Source organism: Haliaeetus leucocephalus, unplaced genomic scaffold (genome assembly GCF_000737465.1).
Source record: "Haliaeetus leucocephalus isolate CR32 unplaced genomic scaffold, Haliaeetus_leucocephalus-4.0 Scaffold156, whole genome shotgun sequence".
Classification (NCBI taxonomy): Eukaryota; Metazoa; Chordata; class Aves; order Accipitriformes; family Accipitridae; genus Haliaeetus; species Haliaeetus leucocephalus.
The window spans coordinates 2,052,728-2,064,971 of record NW_010972592.1 but is presented as its reverse complement, the minus strand read 5'-3'; positions in this window follow the sequence as shown (position 1 = coordinate 2,064,971).

Sequence of the window (12,244 nt, the reverse complement as noted above, 5' to 3'; positions counted from 1 at the left end):
AAGGATCATTTGTTTTGCTTCATTTTGCTGGGAACAGTCTGCAAATTCGTATAATCAGACCATGTTCTGCACATACTTTTCATGGCTATTCTGAAACAGTTTTGTCCTCATTTCTTCCCCTGGAATGGCTCTTTTTTTTGAAATGTGAATCTTGGCTGGATGACTCACTGGGACACTAACTTTATCTTCATCTGTTTTACAGTAATTGGACTGGAGCAATTTTTGTAGCTGTATCTGAGATTGTTTCCTGCTTTGAACTCAGCACTCATACTGTCATGTGTTAATTTTAGTGATTACACAAACTAGACTCTAGCCAATAAAGTTATTGTAGTCAAAAATATGGCTCCAATCCAAATGACTCTTACTTTATCTTCAGCAGAGTAACTGCCACTTCGTATTATGAATGGACTAAAATCAAATAAAAATATTCGCCACAATAACTTACCAGCAGGACAACGTGTAGTATCGCTTCTTTTGCTATGTAGATGGGAATTTTGTACAGCTACTTTCTGCATAGGAAAGCTTGAAAGTCTCCTATCATCTCAGTTATAAAAGGACATTTATTCTGTAAGGAAGGGGAAAAAAAAAAGTTGTTCAATGTTTTAGCTCTCATTCAGGTAAAATCCTGGTTCAGAAAGGGCATAGAAGCATGTGCTGGAAATGAAGTGTGTGCTCAAGTCCCATTGAAGCCAGGTAGATTGTAAGCATATGCTGAAATGCTTATTTAAATTGGGCCCTTAATTATTATGTGCTATGAGATTGAACTATGTTTCATATTATTTTCATACATCTATATTTATATACGTGTGGGTGGGTGGGTGTGCAAGAATATATGTAAGCTGTTCACTAAAGAATATTAAAAATGAAAAAAGATACCCCCACACCCTTCCTCCTAAAGTGGCAGATTATTTGATGTTTTTGACAAGCAAGATTTTAATGTTTGGCTGAAATGGCCATTTTTTCAACGGAAGAAGAAAAGTATCGGAACTTGTTTTTACTAATCTTTCTGGTATTGCACCTCAGGTATGTTGTATGAGCACACAGGGCTACAGGGACCCAGTCCATCCTTGCAGATCTTTGCAGAGTGATCAAACACGTCTTGTTCAAGCAGAGTGCGTCTCTACTTCTTGTGGGGTTTTGCACTTTAATGAATCAGCTATCATTTTAACTTACATCTGTTCTTTAATTCTGTGAGTTATTTCTATCATTTACGTATATCAAGTTTAAAGTTACGTGTACCTACTGTTAACCTAACTCTGGATTTTTCTCCGTGATAAATCTCTGTCTTATTGGTTTACTAAGGGACTAGCTTCAGAGAGCTTTATCTGATATCATTGGCCTGTGCCCTACCAAGACAAGCTGGTGTTTCTGATACTGTGCAAATGCAGGAAGCTAATTAAAGGGGGAGGCGGTAATCAAAGATCTTAAACACACAGGTTAAAAAATGTTTTATAGACCGCCAAATGTAAGCTAAGGAGAAAATGAAGGTTTTGAGGAAGGATTTGATTTAGAGAGGCAAGATATTTGTCTCCAAGCAGAGAGAAGGAGCAGGCACAAGTGAAACAGCATGGACTTTCCCAAGGAAGGGACAAAAATATGGTCCGGGAGGAGAGCAGCCCACTGGTAGGAAATGAGGGAAGGTGAAGCAGAGTCCTGAGGGGCTTTACAAGGCAGGAAAGTGGTTTTGAACTGAAGAAGGCGACAAGGGATGGGAGCAATGTGATCCTATTTCTTAGAATGAGAAATAATCCAGCCATGAAAGTCTGTATCCACTAAAGTTATGAGAGAAAGAATTTTTTTTATTTTTTTTAAATAAAAAGATTTGCAATTGCTGAGGCGTGAATCAGGTCTGGGTATGGATGAGTTGCTGCATTGCTTGTAAGACAGTGACAGACCTGCCAGCAAGGAGATACAGCCGGGCCGGGAAATCTTGGGCTCGTTACGAGCATACCTTCAGAGACAGTCAAACAGAGCTGGGCATCATGCAACTCCCAGGGGAATTTGGCCTGCTGCCTTACATCCAGAGACAAAGCAGAGCAGGGAAAGAAGGGTGAGAGCAGCACAGAAATGTAAGAAGCCTTGCAAAATCAGTTAACGGTAGAGCTAGGGCTATGCCCCGATCTGGGGCTCTTGTTCAGTACACAGTCTACCAGGGCAGGCGAGATGGTGACTCTGAATTCTCCTGGTGCATCTTAGCTCCCATCTTCTTGCTGACCCAAGCACTGTGCTGCTCTCCTCACTTCTGGTTGTACTACGAAGGTCTGCCACATCCATCCTGTGGGCAGATGGAGACAAGAGCAGGGGCAGAAAATTTATGACCTGAAGCAGAAAGAGAGGACATAAATGCCCAGAGGGTAGAAAGTACTTCTATGAAGGGATATACTACGTACCACCAACTGCCAAATAAAAAGCCACTAACAAAGAGCAAGGCAGAAAGGAGAATTTTTCTGCTTGTCTAAAGACAGACCTGGAGCAAAGGCTAGGATGCCCGTGACTCCTGGGTTCTGCAACTACCCTCAGCAGATTTCTTGCTAACTTTGTCCCAATTCAGCATTAGCAGTTGCTGCCAGCTCCCATAAATGTATCTCCCATATGAGACATGGCAGTCAAAGCCGAGCTCCAGCCCTATTACCCAATAAGCAAAAAAATATGTGTTGTCATAAGGTTTTATCACAGCTGGGCTCAACCAGGATGCTCAGCAAAAAACCCCAAGCCAGTCAGCGCAACGCTGTCTCTCTTAGCATGCAGAAAGCAAACGGCTGCAGGAATGTTTTATGTTTCTGTTCCATCCCTGAAGTTTCCTGTTGTTTAGAAACCTCCTGGATACAAGGCAGATGAATTATTGATATGCCAGCCTTGGGAAGGAAAAGCAAGGCAAGATTAGAAAAAGGGAAGGGACCTTTGTCTGGAGTAAACTGTATAAAAAGCAGGACATTCGGTTCCCAAGGAGTCGTACACAATAAAAAGAAATCAGACTACCGTGGTCTGTGTGGTTTATAAACTACTAATCATGGGTGATTCAGCGCATACCTCTGGCTTCGCTGCGTGCACGGCTGCGCGGCGGCACACGGGGATTGCCCTCCAGCGGCAGGCAATGCCGGGGGGCACGCACCCCCAAACACCCATCCTGCCGCAGGGCCCCGTGGTCGGCCTGATGCCGAGGAGCCGGGTGCAGGTGGATGGCGCAGCTGCAGCGGTGGTCCGTGCATGCAGCTGGCACCGCAGCCCCGCACTAAGGCACCACGGGGATGCAGGGTGGGTGCAGGCAGGGGCCCCAACACGCAGGATTTCTCTGCTCGTCCCCGTGCTTTGCCTGCAGGGATCTCAGTAGGGTTACTGGAAGCACCATGTGCAGTCTCCAGAGCACCCGTATCCATCAGCGGGCTTGAGACCTCACCAGTTGTCTTCCAGCAGCGTGCCAAGCCCTCAGAGACTGCTCACCCACCCAAGGTCCCCCCTTCCAGTGGGGGTGAGAAGGAGAGGCCCTGTGTGTCAAGCTCATGAGAAAAACAGCTGGCCAACCATGCAAAGAAACCAGCTGGTGCAGAGTAGTTCTGGAAAAAGACCTTTTCAATTGAAAGTACCCTCCAGCAGGTACATCCCTCTAAGGCAATACCACTGTGCCCTCACCAGGGGCTCTGGGGTTAGGACATGGGACCTGAGGAATTATTCTGCTTTGTCCTGCAAGGACTCTCATATGTGGTTTGATTAGCCCCATCAACTGGGACAGAGCACTTCTGCATGATTAACGTGTGTGGCATTACACCGCTGATATCTCCCTACTTCTCTAAAGATCCTATATATGGCTCACCACCGGCCACTTCCCCCTCAGCTGTGCACGCTGAAGGCAGGCAGGAAAGTTGCAAAAACACTTGCTCACTCTTCTGTGTAATTATGTCCACACTGTTCTTAGAAAGTAGAGAGTCACGCTCTAAAATTCGCAGCATGTAAAGATGAACCTGCGGAACATGTGTCTTCCCACCACCACGCCTTCGATATCCCAGAGCAGCCACGGGGGCAGAGACCGAAGCATAGGAAGCAGAAAGGGGACACGCTGCGGGTGCTGAGCTGCAGAGGGGTCACCCTCCTTCTGCCTTCGTCCTGGAAGGCCAAACCAAAAATTAGTCAGGCTGAGATATTTGTGGCCGATGGCTGTAGTTGGAGAATAACTGAAAGACGCTGTTTGCCCAGAGAGAGAAGCAAAAACTGATCTTTCAGCTCACTGACAAAACCAAATGACGAGAGGAGCACGAGGGGGAAGGACTACTTGAAGTGGACCTGAAATATGTGTTGGTTTGGGGTTGGGGTTTTTTTTTCGCAAAACTGAAATGTTGGAGGAAAAATATCTGAGTTGAAGGCTGTATTTTGGTTCCTTCATGAGCTTTTAATGTCATTCTCAAGCAATTTCAATAAAACTGAAGTAAATCTGAAACAAACATTGGTTTTGAATAATGCTATTGAAAGGCTGTCTTTAAAATGTCAACATCAAATGTTTCAATGTTTTCAGACTTGTTTTAACTACAACAATTAATTTCCCTTTACAGCAATTTTGTATTTATCCTAAATACGTGTTCACCAGTGGAAAAAAAAATGTGGCTGAAAATTGTTACCCTCCATTATTTACCAGTACAAATGTTCACATGAAAAAAATCTTACCAAAAATAAATGTCATCCAGCAAATAATTGATTTGACTGGATGCTGCTTATAAGGATGCACAGGAGTCAGAAAGTACCATCACATCCCAAAGTTCAACAGTTGGCAAGAGTGAATGGAAACCTCCTCCTATAATAGGATAAAAGGTGGTTTAGGTTTGCACTGGCCTCCAAGTCTATGAGTAAGATAAGGAGCCCCCTTGACAACACAAAACCAGGGTAGTCAGCACAGCCAGTTGAAAAATAACAATTGTTGGTCAAGAAGTTGCAACATTTTTGTCTGAATTTTCCACTAACCATTTATTTTCCTTCCCAATTAAAAATAAGGAGGAGTAACATGGATAATTAGTTTTGCCACCTTCTGGGTGTTTGACTTAGTAACTCTAAGAACTGCCTGTGAGTATGTTTGTTTATATAAAACAAGTACCTCCATGCATTGCAAAAGAGTCTTTAACCAAATAGGTTGTTCGCCGTTTGCTTTTTTTTCCGTAGTGCTGATGCCCCTCGTCACCACGTGCTGGCTCGTGGTCCCACCTTTTGCCCCCAGTGACAGTGCATCTCCTCCGGGCTGGAGGAAGCAGCCAGCAATGCCAGCGGCCAGCCCGAACGCCCAACCACCCTCCACCAACTTCATCTGCAAGCCCTCAAAGAGCTCGACCACAGGGACAAGCGCTCACGAACCCGGCGCCAACAGAGCAGGGTACAGCGGGACCGACGAGAGTAGCATCTCTGCTGTTCCATCTGAGGTCTGGCACGCTCATCGCCTCCCCGGCCCAGGAGTTTGACCCTCCGCATCCCCTCCTGCCCACCGAGGCTGCTCCTGGCCTCCCGGCGAGGCCTCCCACCGAGCGGCCGGCAGCGGTGGGCGCTCGCCTGCAGCCCCGGGGAGGACGACGGGCTGGGACCAGCCGCTCCTCCTGATTAAGATAAATGGGGCTGTGCAGATCAGCAGACTATCTGGGGTGTCCATCACTTGCCACTCGATTAGCTGTAACAAGCTCTGGATGAGCCTGCACGGAGGAGTTGCGCTGCTTAATTTGTTGGGCCGGTCGGGCTTGAAGACCACAGAGAAGGCAGCAGAAGCACAGCGGAGCATACCTAGCAAATCTGCGGAGATAGCAGCAGTTAATTAGCTCTGTGTGTTTATTTGGAAGGAGAGCCGTGCAGGGGAAGGGTTTTAGCCCCTGACATCCCGCGCGTTCAGTTTCCCGCCTCGTCCTCACAAAGCGACTTTTCAGACACGTTTCTAGAGCAACTGCCATCATTTCTGCATTCCCATTTAAATCTTGTCCCCCACCTTTTTGGTGAGCAGTTGGACTCTGACTCGTTTCCCCACTCTGAGGTTGCCGTACACTCAGCGGAGATTTCCAGCCTGACGCTGCGGTGCAGCAGCCCAGGCAGCACGGCAGTGCTGAGATACTGTCTGAAGCAACTCTCGGTAGCAGCACTAAACCGCAAACCATCTCAAACATGCCCAGACCAGACCGGCACGCTGTGGGGATATGCCAAGAATTAGACCCCAGAGAAATTCCAGTGCACAGATACACAGGAGAGAGTAAATAGGTCCAGCCGCATCTGGCATGTGGACAGCCCAGGCAAGCTTATCTCTTGCATTTTATAATGAGGAAGTGATGGGCCAGATCTCCAAAGGCATTTAGGTGCTTCGACATTTAACCTCCCACTGATTTCAGTGGGAGGCCCGCAAGGAAATTAGGTGTCTAATTATGCTTGGAGGTCTGGCCCTAGAGCTCTGCTTTCCCACATTGTTTATTTCTATCTCATTTATTGCTGCCTATGAAGGCAGTAGACACCATCCTCTCTGCCCCTTGGCCATCTAGGTAGCACGAGTTAGTGCTGTGAGACCCTGATCCTGGTCTCTCAGTCCACCTTCAGCTCAAACCTGTCTGTACGGCCACCTTCGCTTCTTGTTCATAGGGCCCCTTGGCACTGTTTTATTATATTTTGGGTGCACACATAGGTGTGGGCATGGGAGGGAAGAATGGGGACAACAGGACAAGAGATGATGGCTCAGCAAAGGGCTACATGTCACTACAGGAGAAAGCATTGAGCTTCAGCATGAGCTATGCCCATGGACAGGAGCTACAAATGCTGGAGGAGAAGTTTGAGACACGTCACGCTCACACCCCTTCTTTGCAAGGCATCTTTGGCAATGCTGATGGCAGAAGGTGTGCACCAACGACTGTGCACAACTCGGACGGTCACCGCAGAGTCCCCATATTCTGGAGAGAGGCAGGAGGCAGAAAATGTCCCCAAGCAGCTGGAAAAGGCATACAGACACGAGGAGATGCCAGAAGGTGTCTTCTACCCCTGGCTGCTTTCACTAAAGAACCATGCATGGACTCTACCCAAAGTCCCTCCACCACCAGAAATCACGTGCCAAGGGAAGTGCAAACATCTCCTCTCTCTCTCTCTAATACCACCATCCTTTTCTGGTTACAACCTGTGTAATGTAAGCATTCCTCCACTGGTTAACCATTGCTGGTTAACCTGGCTGGTGATCTGGTGGCCTCTTGACTTGTACAAATACATTGCCACCGCTCTATCTGTATGGCTGTAGCGCAATCCCCTTGTGTCTCTACCGCCTGGCCTGGCCTCGGTGGGTGGTGAACCTCCCATACTGAGCACGGCTGGTGCAGGACAGGGGTTGTCCCTTCAAGGAGTGATGACCACCCCTCTGATCTCTTAGTTTCAGGGCACTAGACAGGCAAAAAAGACTGCCCTCTTGCAGGGGGGTAGATAAGTCCCCGGCACCACACGGGAACTGGCCTCAAATTGTTTCCAAATTCTTCAAGACTACTTTGAAATGAGCAAAGTCTGGCAGCAAACTTTGACTGTGTGCCCTGTGTGGTGTGGGGGCATTTGTGGTTCCAGAGAGATAGTCGGACTAAGGGACAGGCTTAACTGTAAAAATGTAAAAAGTATTTCCTACGGCAGAATTTGTAGCTGAGGCCCATTTCTGATCACGTCATGGGCCCATACAGTTGGATGCTTTCCTGCACCCAGCAGTGGCCAAGAAGTGTTCATGTCTACAAAAAAAAAAAAAAAAAAAAGAGAGGGGAAAAAAAAGAGAACATAAAGAACGTTAGAGAATAAATTCACTCCTTGGGAAATAGAGGTCAGTAGAGTTACGCCAGGGAGGAATTTGGACCGAGATACCTGGACTTTGATACTACATTTTAAATAGTAAAAATATTTTCAGTGGACAGGGAACTGTAAGAGGTTTATAAATGCAAAAGAGAAGAAAAAAAAAATGGTGCTGCTCCCCCGCAGCCTCCTAAAAATAGCAAATTACACACCTAATAAATGTATCAGCAGCCCATGAAATTGACAGCCTGAAATTGAAGAACAGACCCGTTTTGTTTGGAGAAATAGTCTTTAAGAGTGTGGAGGTGAATTAGAAAAATAGCAACTGACATTAAGAGTGCAAGATTAATTTGACTGAGCTTTAATTGAGACAGCCTGAATGAGCCAGAAAAAGAGAAAAAGGGAGAGGGAGAGGATCGCAGCTCTGTCTGGCTCCATAGAAACTCCACCTACCATGTCCTTTCAGCTGGAGCTCAAGTTACAGCATTACATCATCCCAAAAACGTCCTTTTGGCCGATAATTCCCTGGGAGCCGGGCACTGATGCTGCGCACAGGGTTACGGATGCGGCCGCCGGGTGCAAATTCACCCTTTTGGGTTCATTGGGGCAGGGACAGGCCGAGGGCCACCCTCGGACACCCTTCAAAACCCCCTCCCTCTTCGGAGGCTGGGGACCACTGGGGCCACCGGCTTTTGGGGCAATGTCCCCACCGTCCCGTCCTCGCGCCCCGCGGGGCCACCACAGCTGCGGCTTTTCCTTGCGGCCGGAGGGTCTGGGACTTGCTGGAGCTGGCGGGGCAGGGGGGGAGAAGATGTTATTTATATTTCAGAACAGATCCGCGTACTCGACAAACCCTGAAATCCTGAAGCCTGTAAAAGCATTAAGCAGGCCATCCTGACCGTGAGCCTCGCTCGGGTTTCCTGGCTTAAACAAGAAAGTCCTTCTCATAAGCAAGGAATAAGATCTTGCGCAGGCAATATTTCAAAAGCCTTGCTACTACTGAGTAAATAAATGTGCGTAGCAGATACAATAAACATTTTCTTCTGTTCTGAAATCAGATCTGCAGATCCCAAATCCCCCTGTGCTGTGCAGACTGTAATTACAGGATATGTTAAATTTTCTTTATAGCCAGCCCTGATGGTTGTTAAGTGACCGCACCGCCCAGTACAGCACCCCTCTCTGGTCTGCTACCATTCGTAATGAAAACCAGATGTTTGTTTAAAGTTAATAATCAATACAGCACTCATCCCAAGTCAAGTAGGGCTAAACATTTGCTTAGAGAAGCCATGTCAGAGCCGCGATAAGCGGGGCCTTGGTGCAGCACGCTGCTTCAGACCCTGCTGGGGTGTGAGATAAAACATTCAAATTCCAGAGAGCGAATGCTGGGGCCAGGGGATTGATCTGAGCCTCCACGAGTAACCGAAGCAACTAAAATATATGCAGCCCCAGCCCCATCCAGATCCCTGACGAGCGCCGCAGCCCTGCTCCCAGCCCGCTGCCTGCTCCCAGCGAGGCCAGAGCCTTGCTTTGCACCAGCTTCTCTATTATAATCATATCTGAACTGAATAAGAATATATGCAAGGGGAAGAGTACGATGCAGTTGAAAGCCACGGTGCTGATAGGTGGTGAGCGCTCCCAAATCACTGCAAAGGCAGCAGCGGCAGCTGGCAGAGAAGAAGGTACATACCCAGCATCTATCTCATTGCAGTCGACTGAGGTCATGGCTGAAGTTTTCTGATCTTTTTAAATCCCAGGTTAGACAGTAAATTGAATAATTTACTGCTGAGTTGGACAGTGAGATGGAGGAGCTGTTAGGGCAAACTTTTCATGTGGCCCACATGCCTTCTCACAGCTGGCAATATTCAAGCCTTCTTCTCAGTGAATGGATGAGAAGGAGGAGCACTGGGAATGCTGGTGGGAACTCCAGATGGAGGTAACTCCAGCTGATCTGCTCTGCTCAGATCTTTCCTAACTGGGTCAGAGCTGTCCCAGTCCAAACATGATTTGAAAATTAATACTGGGAGAGTGGTTTGCTGTTGCTCCAATACTGCTCATTGTTTGCAAACAGCTGGATGGCCAAATCCTTTATGTTTCCTGCGCTGTAGGTATCAATATTTCAAAGCGGGCTAAGTTCTTTTTCTTCGCTGTTTGCTGTTCAGTGGTCTTCTTGTCAAATGACCTCCACCATCCAGCCCAAGAGCTGAAACAATGCAGTGTGATTCAGCTGCCCAGCCGGCAGCCTCCCCTTTCCCACCTCCACTCCCAACCCTCGCTCAGAGAGGCTAGACACCATCACATAAGCTTAACTGGAATACCCACCACACCTTACTTCTATGTGGCAAAACCGTGATGAATTCCAAGTGAATCTGAGAGAGTCCGGAGACCTAGCGTTTTGCCTGATGGTGGATAAAGAGAATTCTCTTGATTTTGCCTGTTCCTTTCTGACACTATTTAGGAGCAGAAGCCAAATGCTTGCCTATAGTCTAACCCAGTGACACATGCCACTGCTCAAATATTCTGGTGTAAAAGAGACTGAAGTTTTAAATTCTAGGCTTTCCCTAGGAAAACTAACAAGTAAGATGACAAGAAGAAATTATGAGGAAATGTATATGACTCACAGAATCATAGAAATTTTGGTTAGAAGGGACCTCTAGAGGTCATCTAGACTGACTTCCCATTTGAAGCAGGACTATCACCAGCAGTGTTTTACTGAGGCTGTATTTCAGGGTATGATCTGTGTGTTTGCTCCCTCTTTTTTTCTTTTTTTTCCCCCTCAAATTTTTGTTTGCAACAGCCTTTTCATAACCTTTGAATTTAGTTGTGTGTCATATGTACCCCCTTAACTCATCTTAACTCACATGACTAGGCCAAACAATTTCCATTAAAATATTTGTGTGAAGTGGGCAATCTTTAAACTTTTTCAGGCTTTTCTACCCTGAATAAAAGGCTTTTCTCCCTTAAGCAGGCCATCTGCTGAACTGAGGTGCCATCCCCACTGTCTCTGGCAATAGGGTCACGCAGCACCTGAGCTGAAATCCGAGGAAGGACAAGAGGATTGCAATTCATAAGGTGCAGGACGGTCTACATCAGCTTCACTTCTTACTGTGCAAGTATGGGAAGGGAGACACGGGACATCAGAAACGCTCACATGCCAGTTCTACTTCTGCGCTGTGCTGAGTTGTTAACTTCCCTTCTTCCTCAGCACAGAAATCCCCAAGTTAAAGTACTCATTTAGAGTTACCCAGAAAGCTGAAGATAGATTTGGATCCTGTTGAAAGCCGCTGTTTTGTAACAAGCCAGAACCAACCCTCTTGGCTTAAAAAAAACCACCCTCCATTCTACTTAAAGCAGGTTCAGTAAATGATCTGTGACCAAAACAAAACCAAGTACTAAAAGCTGGATAAAACTGCCTATCTCACCTCCAAATTAAATCTGACCTGCACACCATGCACACCAAAGCATTCCTAGAGCTCCGCGGCTCGTGAACGTATCAAAAAAGGCATTTACTAAAAAACAGTCCATTTGAAATCATGCTAACAGTGAGTGTTTCTGAAGAGGATTCATCTGCGTTCCCAGGTCCTACCACACCTATAGAGCTGCAGCATGCTCCTAATACACTGCCTTGTCTCTCCCTCCCCTATACAACCAGTTTCCAGCATGAAAATAACCTCAAAGCATAGCTCTGGGTAACGCTACAAGGAAAGCAGCAGCCCCAGAAGTGGTGGCCATGGGTCTATGTCCGCAGGGCTAGTGAGCGTGGCAGAGACCCCCTCTGCAGCAAGCTCCTGGTCTCCACGTTGGCTCAGGGGTCCCTCAGTAGAGCGGCATTGGTCCGGAGAGGGCAGGGCTGAGACCGCCGTCCCTCTCCTCAGCCTTTTCCATTAGCCGAGTTAGGTGGCCCAGCTGCTGCACGGCCCCGGCTTTCGCCACATGTTGTCTACAGATGCCTAAAAGCTGGGCTTTGCGATGCCTAATTCCCAAGCCTGGCCTCAAGCAGCCAAGTCAGCCACACCATAACGCTTTCAAAATAGGAGTCCGGTGTCAGCCTTTGTGCCGAAAAAAACACCTTTCCCTGGGACAGAAAGCCTCCGGCTTGGGTATTCCTGGGACCTGGATGGGCACAGTGCTCTCATCGCTCTGAGGAAAAGACACGGGATTAGGCTGGTCACCGGTCCAACTGGATCCAGCAGTGTATTCTCATCTAAAATCTTCTTTCCCTAGAAGAGATACTGCTTTTTTCTTTTTTTTTTTTTTTTTTTTTTTTTTTTTTTCCCCCTGCTTTGTAAGTAATCCTGTTCTTCAGTCTCCGCTGTCTTGGCACCTTCCAAGCAAAATCTAACACTGAGGAATAGATCCTCTTTTTTTTGAATAATAAATGGAAATACATTTTTGCTGCAGCCTTCCAATCCGCACAGGCGACACTGTCAAAATGCTCTGAACTTTTTTTGGAAGCAGCAGATGACTACAGCTGGTTAGCACAATTATA